The following is a 13,996-nucleotide window of genomic DNA, read 5'->3' as shown; positions in this document are numbered from 1 at the left end:
AAGTGTCTTAATAAGGTGTTTTCCACAAAGACAGTTCTCTTCCTGAAGTTAGAATTCTGGAGCCAGCTGTTGAGGTAATTAAAGCCTAAACTCCACACTATTGAAATTGTGACCAAGGCTCAGATTGCTTGAAAGCAGCCCAGAACTCGGAATAAATCCCATTCTGAGTATTTTAATGCCTAAAATAATGATGATAAATATATTATGGTTTTACCTCTTCTCATCACGCAGTGTGAAGGTACATTTCCTAAGCCCCTTTCTTCTCTCATGATTATTTTAAAAGGATGAATCATTTGAAATCTTGAGACAGTCCCACTCATTTAATTTTTGAGCTTGTCTCTGTTAAAGTCAGTTAAATATTTCAGATTCTGAACTTGAGGTCGATAACTTCCTTTAGTCCTTTTATGCCTCTTGATGTTCCAAGCACTCATGTTCATCTAGGCAATCTGAGTCAAGAATTCCAACACTGTAATTTTTACTCAGTATACAACTCTGGAGAGTTATACCATAATTTAATTTTCCAACCCATCTCTACTATCTTCATGTGAGTGACACCGACTTTTGATCCAAAGTGATATCAAAACATTGACTAAATTAGCTTTAATATTGATCTACTGCCTTTTTGTCATTGACTTTTCTACTTAATAGGGACTTATTTAATCCTGAAAATGTAGGCAAAATGATTCTCAGCTGAATTGGTACATACAGCAATATCTTCCTGGTCTGTTTATTCTGTGAAATTTGATTTCATTTGTTAGACACAGTGGTCAGAAAAACAAAAATTTAAAATTAATATACTAAGATTACTAATGTCATAACTATATACAATTTTAGAAAAAAAATTTCTTAATTATGTGTATGCTTACACTTTGAAGAAAAAAATTGTTAAGTTTAAAGCCAAGTTTAAACCATTATTCTTTATGCTGCTACTTACTGACTAATTGTGCTTAATTATAATTCACTTTTGAACATAGTCATTATGAAAGTGTAGTTAATTATTCCACATTATGACAGATTTGGATATAAAATAATGTATTCAAAGAACATCAAAATATTCTGTTGAAGTAAATATTTCCCAAAATTTGGGTAAATATTAACCTCTGCTGCAAAAACTCCATGGAGTGACTCATTTTTAATATATACCATTACAAGACCAAATTAAAAATTGCTGAAATAAATATTATGATTTACCATTGATATTTTATATATGAACTTTAATTTTTCTGCTTAGTCTATACACATACATTTATTTTAAAAATATGATTAAAAGATAGCTGAGATGTCCAAAGACGAAAACTGAATAATGAGAAAAGAATGCAATAAAGCATGACTTTTTAATGATTTTAATTAAAATAAAAAATATATTGGTGAAATACTTTTAATAGAACTGAGATTATACACAGGAAAGGCTAAAAAGTGTTGCCAAAAGCTCTGTCTTGCATTGTATCTTATTCCCCTGTTTGAGTTATCTATTGCCATATAACAAAACACTCCAAAGTGCAGTGACTTAAAACAGCAGCCACCATTTTTATTTGTCACCTTTCTGCAATTGGAAGCATCTTTGCTCTGTGTGATATTGTCTAAGGTGGCTCAACTGGGGCTTGAGGATCACAGATGGCTTTCCTCAGACGTCTGACACCTCAGAATAATCAGAACTGTAGGGCTGCCTGGGACTCTGCGCTCAAGTTTTTACCACTCAGGATTCTTGCCCAAATTTCATTGCAAGGAACTGGGATGCCAAAAGAGAAAAACTAAAGCACCAGGTTTCTTAAAGCCCAGAAATGAAATTGGAACACTTTGGTGGCATTTTGTTGGTTAAAGCAAGTCTCAAGGTCACCCAAATGCAAGGAGAGGGAAAATGGAGTCCACCTTGTGGCAGGGGTTAGGATAGGCGGGCAGGGAATGTGGGGGATGGTTGGCAGCCATCTTTGCAGTCAGCTTCTACAATCACTATCAAGCTACTACTTCAGGACAGAGATGTGGTGGCTAACAGGAATTTCCAATGTGTGCTATTTCAGATACCAACACTTTTTAGATGAGGTTGCTGCTCTTTAAGAATTCTGAGACTATAAAATAAAGTTTTAAAAGAGAAGAAACAGGCTGAAATGGTGGCAAAGTTAGATGCCAACTAGCAGCTACTACTTAGCCCTGGTTAAGCAAATACTGCTGATTCTAACCCGTTCAGTTGTGTTAGCAATCTATTCTGGGCACTCAGAATTTTTATTGGAAGGGCATGCAAATATTAGAAGCAGTGAATGATGTGCTAATAGCCAAAATTATACGTCAGTGATCACATTTTCAATTATCTACCACATTTGGTAATTAATATGTTGTTAATCATCCCCTCTCCAATTTGATGTGACTTTCTAAAGTAAGTAGCTTACCCTCTGCCTCTGAAAAATTACAGTTTACCATTGGGGAATACATAATCAGTTCCTTGACTTTACATTTGATTTAGAACTGTCTTGTGGTAATGAATTCACCTCAAGTAAGATTCGTTTGGGGTAGTGAATGTATGTGAGAGCAGACATTTGAAGCAATGGTTGTGTGGTTTGCATGTCCTCACTCTACAAATAGTATGCTAAAAATGATTCGCAGACATTGAGAAAGAATTTTTAATGTCGTTCGTTTTGACAATCAGAGTGTTTTGCATAGGAGTATTCTGGTAGCAATGTAAGGAAAGCAGAATGCTATTATTTTTATCAATATGAAATTATACAAAATGAGATTTTGAATAACACTTCAAACGCAGTCCTTCTGTGTGCATTTTGGCTAATGACATGTAGTATAGTGGATTTTGACAGATGTGAGTTCAAATCTTAGCTCATTGAATCATTAGTAGATTTGGCAGCTATTGCTATGTTAATGCTACCTGACAATCCATCCCCCCAAACAATATTTATCAACATGGATCTCTAAATCATTGCAGTCTGGTTCTATAGACCATGCTTGGCTGGGAAGCTCATCTTTTAAGCTATGATCAGGATGGGCTTGATTCTTCAGTACAGGTCAGGTTTAAGTACATCTTCTATGGATCAGAGGTCACCTAGAGTATATTACTACTATAATAAATAGTTGAAAGGCAAATGTCAGCTAAACTACATAACACATCTAAAAGCTCTGCTCATATAATATCCAGTTATGAATATTCCATTGCCAAAGCATGTGGCCAAATCAAGATGAAGCCTAGAATATACTGAATTCTAAGGAGGAGGCAGGGATTTGTATGAATATTTGTTGACTAATAGACCAGTCAATCCTGGTAGCTTTCCACCTTTTGGGCACTATTCTTAATTGTCAGTGAGTTTTAGTGTTGTCATCTGTAAAATGGGACTAATGATATAACATGTTCAGAATTATGTGGTGATTAGTATGTTCCTAACACAAAATTGATTGGATAAAAATGAGCTGCTGGTATAATTTAATTCAACAAAAATCTGTGTGATGCAATAGATTTAGCTGAAATCGAAAGAAGTAAAATCTTGGCTATTTTGAAATTGCTGTCATCAACTAGTAAACTGCATTTACTTGTGTTAAAATTAAAGTTGAACTCAGGCTATTAGTGAAAGTTTCCATAAAAACACTATGTCCCATTTAATATAGTCATGTAACCATATTCCTTAGCTGTATGGCACTGACTTAGTAATATATCAGTAGATAAATTAACCAACAAATCTACATTAAATGTTCTGCAAACTTGTGAAATTGCCATCATAGCAAAGAACTGAAAACAGACGTAAGTGTTTTCCCTTCTAGCCACTTCCAGTCTTGATATGGAGTATACACCAAGGTGCTTTAAAACACAGACTGATGATGCAGATAATTAGATTGCAGAATTAGGGAGGACAAAAATCTCAGTGGTTTGATAATGATCATGAATAAAAACTCATAAGAAGAAGTAACATTGTTGTAGCTTATTTGAAGGATTGGACTTGAGTAACAGATATGGTTGGAAACTACTAATTGGGAGAATCTGCCACCGCTATTACAAAGACTATTACCAGCTTCCTTAGTGGAGCATCTCCTGTGCCTCAAGCTCCATGCAGGCACTTTACCTTTGTTAGTTTATTATCCCCCAAAGTTGGTGGTTTTCTCTCATGAAGAAGAGACTCAAAATTTAACAATTTTTATAAAGGCATCATAAGAGGTAAGCCTAGTGTTAAAACAACAGGCCTCAAACTCTACACCCTAAGTGTTGACTACCCAGTGCTCTCTCATATGGTGTGACTTACTTGGCTAAAGAAGAGAATATATGTTATAAAGCAGTAACAAATAATAATTGAAAAGGAGGCTTAGTTTATATTACAAAGAACTTTGAATATCAGGCTAAGGAATTTGAATGCTTTGTGTCAATGGGGGGCCACTAATGGATGCTGAGCAGGAGGGTAGTGGGACCAAAGAAGCATTATAAACAAACCCGTATGACACAGACACAAGGGAGCACATTAGAGGTGAAGGTTAGATAAAAAGTTATGCTATAGTCCAGCACTGTTAGTGAAGGGTATGTGCAAGGCCATGAGAGATGTGAACTAGAAGCACATTAGCAGGATCTCGAGAAAGAGGGTTTTGAATTTTTTATTCAGTCATATTTCTTATATAGCATACAAGGGAAAAATCTTTCCTGTTATGATTATATAACATATAGCCATTAATAACTTCTGAGTATATGTGTGCAAATATGCCTGCAAAGCAGGGCCAATAAATGTGTTACTTTTCCCCTCCTAAGACATTCCATTGGCTCACATACATTATTGTTGAAAGACAGAAGCAGATGTTAATGGAAGTGATGTTTAATGATCTGTGACCCTATATACAAAGAATACAGGCATCATAGTCATCTGCTAACCACATCCATGAAACCTGCCAGTGTGATAGAATTCATGACCTTCAGATCTCAAGCACCAGCCTCTTCCCAGTGAGTTGAAAGGGCTCAGCTGGAAGAAGAATAAAAAAAGAGAGTAAACATTTGAACAAGTGTGACATCCCCTTGTATTGGGGGTAAGTGATATACACACAGCTTTCCCTTACCTCCCATTCCCCCTGCAATTAGGGTGAAGTTTGTTCTCAAGATGCTGAGCAGCTGGGGTTCACAGAAGGGCATTACCACAGTTGGGTGCCAATCTTTAATGATGCAGTATTGCCCAAGTACACAGACATCAAGGTCAGCAGCAAATATGTGAAAAATATCACAACAAGTTTCTATTAAAAGCACCAATGATGATTCAATGACCAAAAGAAGAAATTCACTTTCTAATCAAATAGAATCTTTAGACAGCTGAGTACATGCAACTTTGTATATGAGAGAAAGGGCAGTATACATTATCAGTCAGAGAGTAAATTTCCAAAAAGCAATTTTTGTAGGTTTTGCTAATTATCATTACTGAAATGAAAGTTTCACTTTGACACTGAGAGTCGCCAAGAAAGAAGCAGTTCAAAATTCCTAGGCGTGCTGCCATGTTATGATTAATTTTACAGTCCATGCATGGATGTTTAGTTAGAGAAGAGAACTGTAGATATCTTGTACAATCCATCAAAATAGTAGGAATAAACTGTCACTCCCAACCTGAGCCGTGAACATGTTTATTTATGAGCCACTCTGCTGAAACTGAAAAAAAGAAAATCAAGACTGCAATGCAAAGAAAGGCATCTGAAATGTTTTCTGTTAAGCAACAGCTAATGGAAAACATGCAACAAAGAAAGCCTGGTTTATTTCTAGTTTTCAAAATGGTTGAGGACATTGGTTCAAATGGTTCAAGTTTCTTATTTGACCCACCTTAAGACCCTTAAACTCTAATGCAATCGTCTTTAAAGTTTGGCTAATATTTAATAGGTGAGTGAAACCTCTTTTTCAAATTTTTTCTTTTTTAAAAAACCTTGGTAAGAAAAACTGAAAATAAATACACCAACTTGGTAACAGGTCATCTTTGAGGAAAAATACTGTGGATGATTTTGTATCTTTCCAGTTATGTGTACTTTTTTCCCCTCTCTTTCTACATTATAAATTACATTTATAATGCTCTATAAAGCCAGGACCTTCTTTCTAAGCAGCCTTATTACCATTTAGGGGAACAATGGCTAGTATATGGTTTGGACTCAATATCAGTTAAATAAAAGAATGAATTAATTAATTGTACAAAGTCATATCAGTCTAATATCTCATAAGGAAACTGCTATGAAATTCCCACTAATATAATTATAGATGTAAATAAAACATACAGATTTACATAAACTGAAAGCTTTAGCTAAAAATAAAATCTACTTATTATTAGCACCTGTAGAAATATATACAAACTAGCAGCAAATAAATGTTTGTGGCTTCAATGCGTTATGCAAAAATAAGAACCACGTAAATTTAAAAGTATTTGATACTCTTATTAAGCAATACTGTGTAAAAGGGAAGAAAAAACTTTGATCTCATCAAATAAGATGTTGTCAAAGAGATTTTTTGATGGGGAAGATAATTTATTAGTTAAAATTTTTATTTAAGATGTTAAAAAAGAGACAAGAAAATAATACTCAAATAAGGAATCAAGAAGCAAAAGAGAGGGAAGCTGACAATTCATGGTCTGATAGTCCATAAAAAGATGACACCTAGAAAAAAACAACAAAAAAAAGCAAACATTGGAAATACTGTCAGAGCAAGATAAAGAAGATTACTGACGAGTAATTACAAAGAACTAGTAACGGCAGTGGGTATGTTCAAAATTACAAGAAAATACTCCATACATGGTGGAAATCAATTTGAAAACAAGTATTTATTTTAAACAAATATTAAAATGGTTTTTCAAAGCGGTAACTCCTAGGTTAACCAATAAAAACAGGAAATACAAAAAGTATCAAAGAAACACTGAACTAGATGTAGCCAATTCCATATGATTCTTCTGGCAAATGCTATCACACCATCAGCAAGTAACTCATCTTATTCCACTAAAACATGACCTCCAAAACAGAAAATTCTAAAATTTCTCCCAATAATTTTATTATGCTCATGTTAAAAAACCTAAAAAAGTACATGAAAACCTAAAACCACTTTCTTGAGACCTTTATGTTTTGCCTTCTACCTAGAATGTTCTTCCCAAAGCTGTAAATCCCTCTCATTCTTCAGGCTCAAATGGTAACTTCTGAACCCTCCCTTAGACTGTGCTGCCCAGGTACTCTCTTCCCAATTCAACCAATTTTATTTTACTTGTGGAATTACAATGTGAATTTAGTTTACATATTTTCCTTTTTAATATGTTTTTTTCTTAGCATGTCTGGCCATTGGAGGGTAAACTCCATGAAGACACAGCCAAACTTGAGTGTTTTGAACATTGCTGACCAGGCATCGCTGAGTCGGCACTCCATAGACATTTATAAATACTGTTCTTTCTCATTTACGAATAGACATGGAAATATCTTAGATCTAAATTAGACATTAACAAATGATTTCATTGTAAGTATAATAATTACATATTTTATATGAGTATAAATTAAATAGACCAGTGCATTAAAAGGATGCTTGATCATTAACCGATTATATAATTTACCCTGCGAAAGCAGGGACAATTGGTTCAATAGGAGGAAATCTATAATTATTCTCACTTACATATTAAGAGACAAAAATATGATTGTTATTATCAAAATATTTAAAGTACTTTATAAAATCCTACCAATATTCCTAATTAAAGCATTTAGTAAAATGGCATATTGTGAAGCAGATAACTAAGTAAACGTGAGGCTTTGTATGGTATTTGGTTACAGTCCTGTGGAACATAGCCATAGAATAGGGGTGTTGATGCGGTCTAGGAAATAACTAAGCTTGACCAGGTCACCTGATAGGAAAATTTGAATTCTAACTTGGCCCAGTTTCCCTCCCTTTGACGTTCCCGATGTGGCTCCACATTCTTTCAGGTCCACAAGCAGAATCAGTGGAAGAAGTTACACTAATGGGACTGAGAGGCTACAACCCCCACCACAAGCTTTGTGGAAGCTGAGCTGGAAGGTCTAGCCTGATCTATAGGAATGTGAAGGTCCTGAACATTGTGGAAAAGCATAATGTGTAGGGCACTAAAAGGAGGCTAGGGCTCTCCGTATGCAAATATAAGGGAAAGGAAAAGAAAGCAAGCTAACCAGGCCTTCTGGGAGAGAGTCCTCAAATTACAAAAAAATTAATTATTCACAGGAATATAACATGCTAATTGGCAATAACATTAAAATATTTTAAGAACCTAATGTAATTTTTAAAACATCAAACCAGAACAAAAATAGAATTATGGCTTGCTGAAACAAAATTGAGCCCAGAAAACAGAACCAAATTTTAAAATAGTATATAATAAATGTGATATTTAAAATCAGTGGCAGATATTATTGAAAATGAGTAGCATTAAGACAGATGAAGAACCATTTATGAAAAATAGTTAAATCCTTACATTATTCCTTCTACCTGAATAAAGTCCACATTCATTACTAAATTAACCATGAAATGGAATTATTAAGTTTCTAGAAGGAAATGAAAATTTATATTGAAGAAAATCTTATAGGTGTCATATGCTTTCTAATTCTGATCTAAAATCAGAAAAAAAAAACCCTCACAAAATTAATTTTAAAAAATAAATGCTACTTTTGGTAAAAATATGACAGCATGTTTAACAGACAAAGGATAAACTGGGAGAAATGTGCAAACATTTGACAGTCAACTACAAGCTACTTCTACAAACGATTAAGAAAAAATTACTAACAGAAAATAGAAAAAAAAATATAAATATATAATTTAAAAATAAATTCATATGACCCCAAATCATTATTAGTAATCCAAAGAGGTACAAATTACTATCAAGATGAGCTATTTCTGCCTATCAGAAGCAACTTTTTTTCTAATAATAATAATGATAATAATAATATGAGGGAAATCAGACCTTTTAATAGACCACTAGTACAGTATTTGACAAATTCATAAACAAGCATTCATAACTATATCACAATTATGAAAGGGGCATATGCTGAAATTCTACTTATGGGAATTTGTGTCAATTAAAAAAATCAAATAGGAGTTTCTTTTGTGGCACAGCAGAAATGAATCCAACAAGGATCTATGGGGACATGGGTTCAATCTCTGGCCTCGCTCAGTGGGTTAAAAGATGTGGTGTTGCTGTGAGCTGTTGTGTAGGTCACAGACATGGCTCGGACCTGGAATTGCTGTGGCTATGGGTGTAAGCCAGAAGCTGTAGCTCCAATTCAACCTCAAGTCTGGGAACTTCCATATGACATAGATGTGGCCCTAAAAAGACCAAAAAAAAAAAAAAAAAAATCAGGTTAAGTACAAAGACATATGCATAAGGATTTCCATATCAGTGCTTTTTTTAAAATAGACAAAATTAGATACAATTGAAATATCCATTAGTATTGAACCATTCACAGAATGTTATACATCTTCACAAGGAATTCCATGAAGTCATGATATATATAGAGTGATGGATGTGTGCATTTTCCACCATGACTCTATACATACACAAAAGAAAACTATACATGAAATATTAACAATTTTGTGCCTATTAAAGTACATTGGTCATCTTATTCTTTTTTATATATAAAATGATATATAATGATATCTTTACAGAAAATATGTAAATATCTTTAATCAGAAAAAATAAGAGTAGTAATAAAATGAATAAATAAATGAGAGCTTCAAGATAATGAATCATAACACAAAGTTTTAATAATTTCTTAAATGTGATACTGGTATAGGAAGGTAAAGAGGCCAAGCAGAATTGATATTGTTCATATTCAAATACAGAGTTGATATTTAGAATGTGTATTAAGGGCATATCACAGATTAATTATGGAAAGGGATAGAATATTTACCAGATGGTATAAAGAAATAAATGCATCTAATTAGAGGAAAAAAATCAACTTTGATCCTAATCTTACACTATGACATTTTGGAAAAAATTAAATCTGAAAGTAAAATAACAGAAAAATTAAAGTGACTTTTGATCTTTTTAGGGATTAAAAATTATTTATTAAATATGAGAATAGTGGAAAATAGTATAAAAGCAAGTAAAATTTTAAATACATCAAATTTAAAAGGATTATGTGCTAAAGAAACATACTTTTAGAAATATACATGTTTCTAAACCAATATAAATCAAATAAAAAATTTTTATTCACATAATCAAATACTAAGATAGAACAAAGATAATTCATTCATGAAAAAATTCTTACTTCCTGTGTACCTTTCATGGTAAGACACTAAGGTTATACTTTTAAAAATAACATGAGTACGACAGAAAAGAAACATTAAGAGATTCGAGATGAAGTTGATCTAACCCTTTAGAGCTATAGTTGGCCAAAAGATTAGGCTGAAAAAAAATAAATGCTCCACAGAGTAATTATAATAATGGAGACATTGGAAGAAATAAGGTATGAAAAAGTCACCAAAAAAAACCAGGGAGAAAAACATGCAATCAGAAACTTCAGGAAAAATAATCAACTGTACATGACAGCCACACATCAATTGTAAAGAAGCTAGTCCAAGACAAAGGAAGAAAACTCTGATGTTTAAGAAGAAAAATACAGTGAAGTGAGTACATTGTAAATAAAAAAATATAATGGCATCATTGCACCATGACTATTATTAAAGTTATGGAGAAGAGAACATGTATTAATTTTTTTCCCAACAAAACAAAAGAAAGGTAAATAGCAACTCCAGGAGAACCCTACAAATCTGGAAAACCTGACATAAATATGAAGGAGAGCAAAAACACTGTAATTTTATACACATACTAGGCTTTAACAAAGAAGAATATTTTGAGTAGAGCTGGAGTTGTGACACTGAAAGCACAGAAAAGGAAGTGTACTTATAAAAAATTATATGATTCTGCAGGATATTTTATCTATTTAGTCATAATCACATAAATGTTTATATGTTTTTAGAACCAACCTATAAATAAAGCAAGAGACATTAAATAAAATTTGCAAAGCACAGAATAAGAGAGGAGAGAAAGAGAACAAGATGGCAGAGTCCTTGATAAGCTCCTTTACAAGTTACAAGGGAATCAAGTGTTTATTACCTACATACTTAAGATATTGATTTAAAGATCAAATAATAAGCAATAGAGGAATTAAACATGGGTTTAAGAAACTAACTGGAGTTGGCAACAGAGGTGGGTGAGCATGTAAATTAGCAAACTCTTATCAAGGATTCAATTGTTGTGATTTATTATGAGCAAATCATTTAAGCATCTAGATATGAATACCAAAAGAAATAAAAATAGAAATGACAAAATTGGGTTAACTCAGGAAAGTGGCCCTGAAATCTGGGAGGAAGAATGAAACTGTTGCTAATTCAGGTTAAAAATATAAACTTCCATATTATGATACCCTTACAAATGATGTTAAAACAAAAGAGGCATGCTGATATAAATATTGTCTAAATAATTTAAAAAAACAGTAATGTACTAATTTTTAAAAAGAAAAGCAGTCTAAACTGTTAACTAACAAAAGCAAAAATAGAGTCAATAAATATAAAATATATTTCATTTCACTAAATAAACCAATACATCAATTAAACCAAAATAAAGCACTCTTTTTAAGCAGTTAATTTTTCAAACTATTAAAAATATTATAATAGTAATGTTGTGGTAGGGATGGTAATGTAGATATTTCCACACATCATAGCTGGGAGCCTTTAAATGATGAAAGGTTGCAGGTCAAAGAATAGCAAATGCATCTAGTAGCTTGATTTAATAAATTTAGTTTTAGGAATTCATTTAAAGATAAAATCTTATGCATTCAAAGATTTATACATGAGCATATTTACATCAATATTATTTAGTCAATAGTCATGGGTATCCCTGGGGAGGACTTTTTCCAGGAACCAGCTCCGGCCAATACCAAAACCTGCAGATGCTCAAGTCTTTTTTATACAATGGAATATTTGCATATAACCTATACAGGTCCTCCTGAATACTTTAAATCATCTCTAGATTGCTTATAATACTTCATACAATGTAAATGCTATATAAATAGTTGACTCAAATTTTGCTGTTTGAAACATTCTTGAGTTTTTTCCTAATAATTTTGATCCGTACATTGGGTAAATCTGTGGTTGCAGAACCTACAGATATGGAGTGTTGACTATAACTGAAAACATTGACCAGCTAAATGATTAAATATGGAGGAAGACCTACTCGATATTTTTATAGACTATCTAAAAACTGAGTAAACTTCACATAGTGTAAGATTCTTGAAGTATAGTTGATTTACAATGTTGTCATAATTTCTGCTATACAACAAAATGATTCAGTTATACACACATCCACTTTCCTATAGATTCCTTTCCCACATAGATTATCATAGAACATTGGGTAGAGTGCTCTGTGCTATATAGCAGGCCCCTGTTGGCCAGTCACTCCGTATACTTCAGTGTGCATACGTCATTCCCAAAACCTCAGTCCATCCTCCCCCCACCCCTACCTGTCCCCTTTGGTAACCAAAAGTCTGTTTTCAAGGTCTGTGAGTCTGTTTCTGTTCTGCAAATATGTTCATTTGTATCATTTTTTTTTTAGATTCCACATATAAGTGAATAATATGATATTTGTCCTTCACTGTCTAACTTCACTTAGCATGATAATTTCTAGGTCCATCCGTGTGGTTGCAAATTGCATTATTTCATTCTTTTTATTGCTAAGTAATATCCCATTGTATATACGTGTCACATCTTTATTCATTCCTCTGTCAATGGACATTTAGGTTGTTTCCACATCTTGGCTAATGTAAATAGTGTTGCAATAAACAGTGGAGTGCATGTATCTTTCATAAATATGGTCTTCTCCAGATGTTCGAAGTGGGATTGCTGGATCATATGGTAGTTTTACTTTAGTTTTTAAAAAATCTCCATACTATTTTCCATAGGGTTCTATCAATTTACATTCCCACCAACAGTGTAAAAGGGTTCCCTTTTCTCTGCACCCTCTCCAGCATTTATTTTAAAATTAAATATAGGAATTCCCGTCATGGCTTAGTGGTTAATGAATCCGACTAGGAACCATGAGGTTGCGGGTTCAATCCCTGGCCTTGCTCAGTGGGTTAAGGATCCAGCATTGCCGTTAGCTGTGGTGTAGGTTGCAGATGCCCCTCGGATGTGGCGTTGCTGTGACTCTAGAATAGGCCGGCAGCAACAGTTCTAATTAGACCCCTAGGCTGGGAACCTCCATATGCCGTGGGCACAGCCCTGAAAAGACAAAAGGCAAAAATTAATTAATTAATTAAATTTAATAATTTAACTTGTTTATTTTCATGAAAGTTTAGCATTATGATACTGGTAATTTTGTTTCAGTACCTACTCAGGAGAAGTCATCAAGCAAAGGAAAGGTAATAGAGATTTTTAAAAATTCAGTTTCAGGAGTTCCCATTGTGGTGCAGCAGAAACGAATCCGACTAGGAACCATGAGGCTTCGGGTTCGATTCCTGGCCTCACTCAGTGGGTTAAAGATCTGGCGTTGCCATGAGCTGTGGTGTAGGTTACAGATGCGGCTCAGACCTGGCGCTGTGGCTCTGGCTGATGCCGGCGGCTACAGCTCTGATTCCACAGTCCCTAGCCTGGGAACCTCCATATGCTACAGGTGTGGCCCTAAAAAGTCAAAAGACAAAAAAAGAAAATTCAATTTCAATGTATCTTAATCAAGTCAAGGGACTATATCAGTTATACAGATACATATAAAAACCAGAATTTTTCCATAACATCCCTTATTGTGGTAAGTAATTTTATACAGGCATATATGTCATAAACTTCAACCAAAGAGCCTTAGATAATAGTCTCAGACCATGTATTCTGCCAGAAGTATTATTTTAAATTATCCATGTACAACAATTTATTCTTTACAAAAAACACAAAAGTTAATTACTTAACCTGAATACCTGAATCGTTTGGAAAGTAAAGATATTCCATTTTCTCCCAGTGGAAAGGTAGGAAATCAAAGAGGATACCAGTAAATGAAAAATTAAAATAGACTGGGGC

At 33.6% G+C, this 13,996-nt stretch overlaps 1 long non-coding RNA gene across 1 annotated transcript in view; it reads right to left on the bottom strand.

The window, feature by feature from the left end:
• Positions 1-1,199: 1,199 nt before the first annotated feature.
• The window catches only part of LOC106508897 (uncharacterized), a 153,522-nt gene continuing 140,725 nt past the window's right edge, over positions 1,200-13,996 (bottom strand). The window contains exon 5 of the long non-coding RNA XR_002343608.2: positions 1,200-4,934. This is a non-coding gene — a long non-coding RNA (uncharacterized LOC106508897). The remainder of the gene's footprint in view (positions 4,935-13,996) is intronic.

This window comes from Sus scrofa, chromosome 1 (assembly GCF_054392235.1).
Source record: "Sus scrofa isolate SSC_HxYL_T2T_F1_AM1 chromosome 1, Sscrofa_HxYL_maternal_Yorkshire_Landrace_v2.0, whole genome shotgun sequence".
Classification (NCBI taxonomy): Eukaryota; Metazoa; Chordata; class Mammalia; order Artiodactyla; family Suidae; genus Sus; species Sus scrofa.
This window is presented reverse-complemented; position numbering and strand designations above follow the sequence as displayed.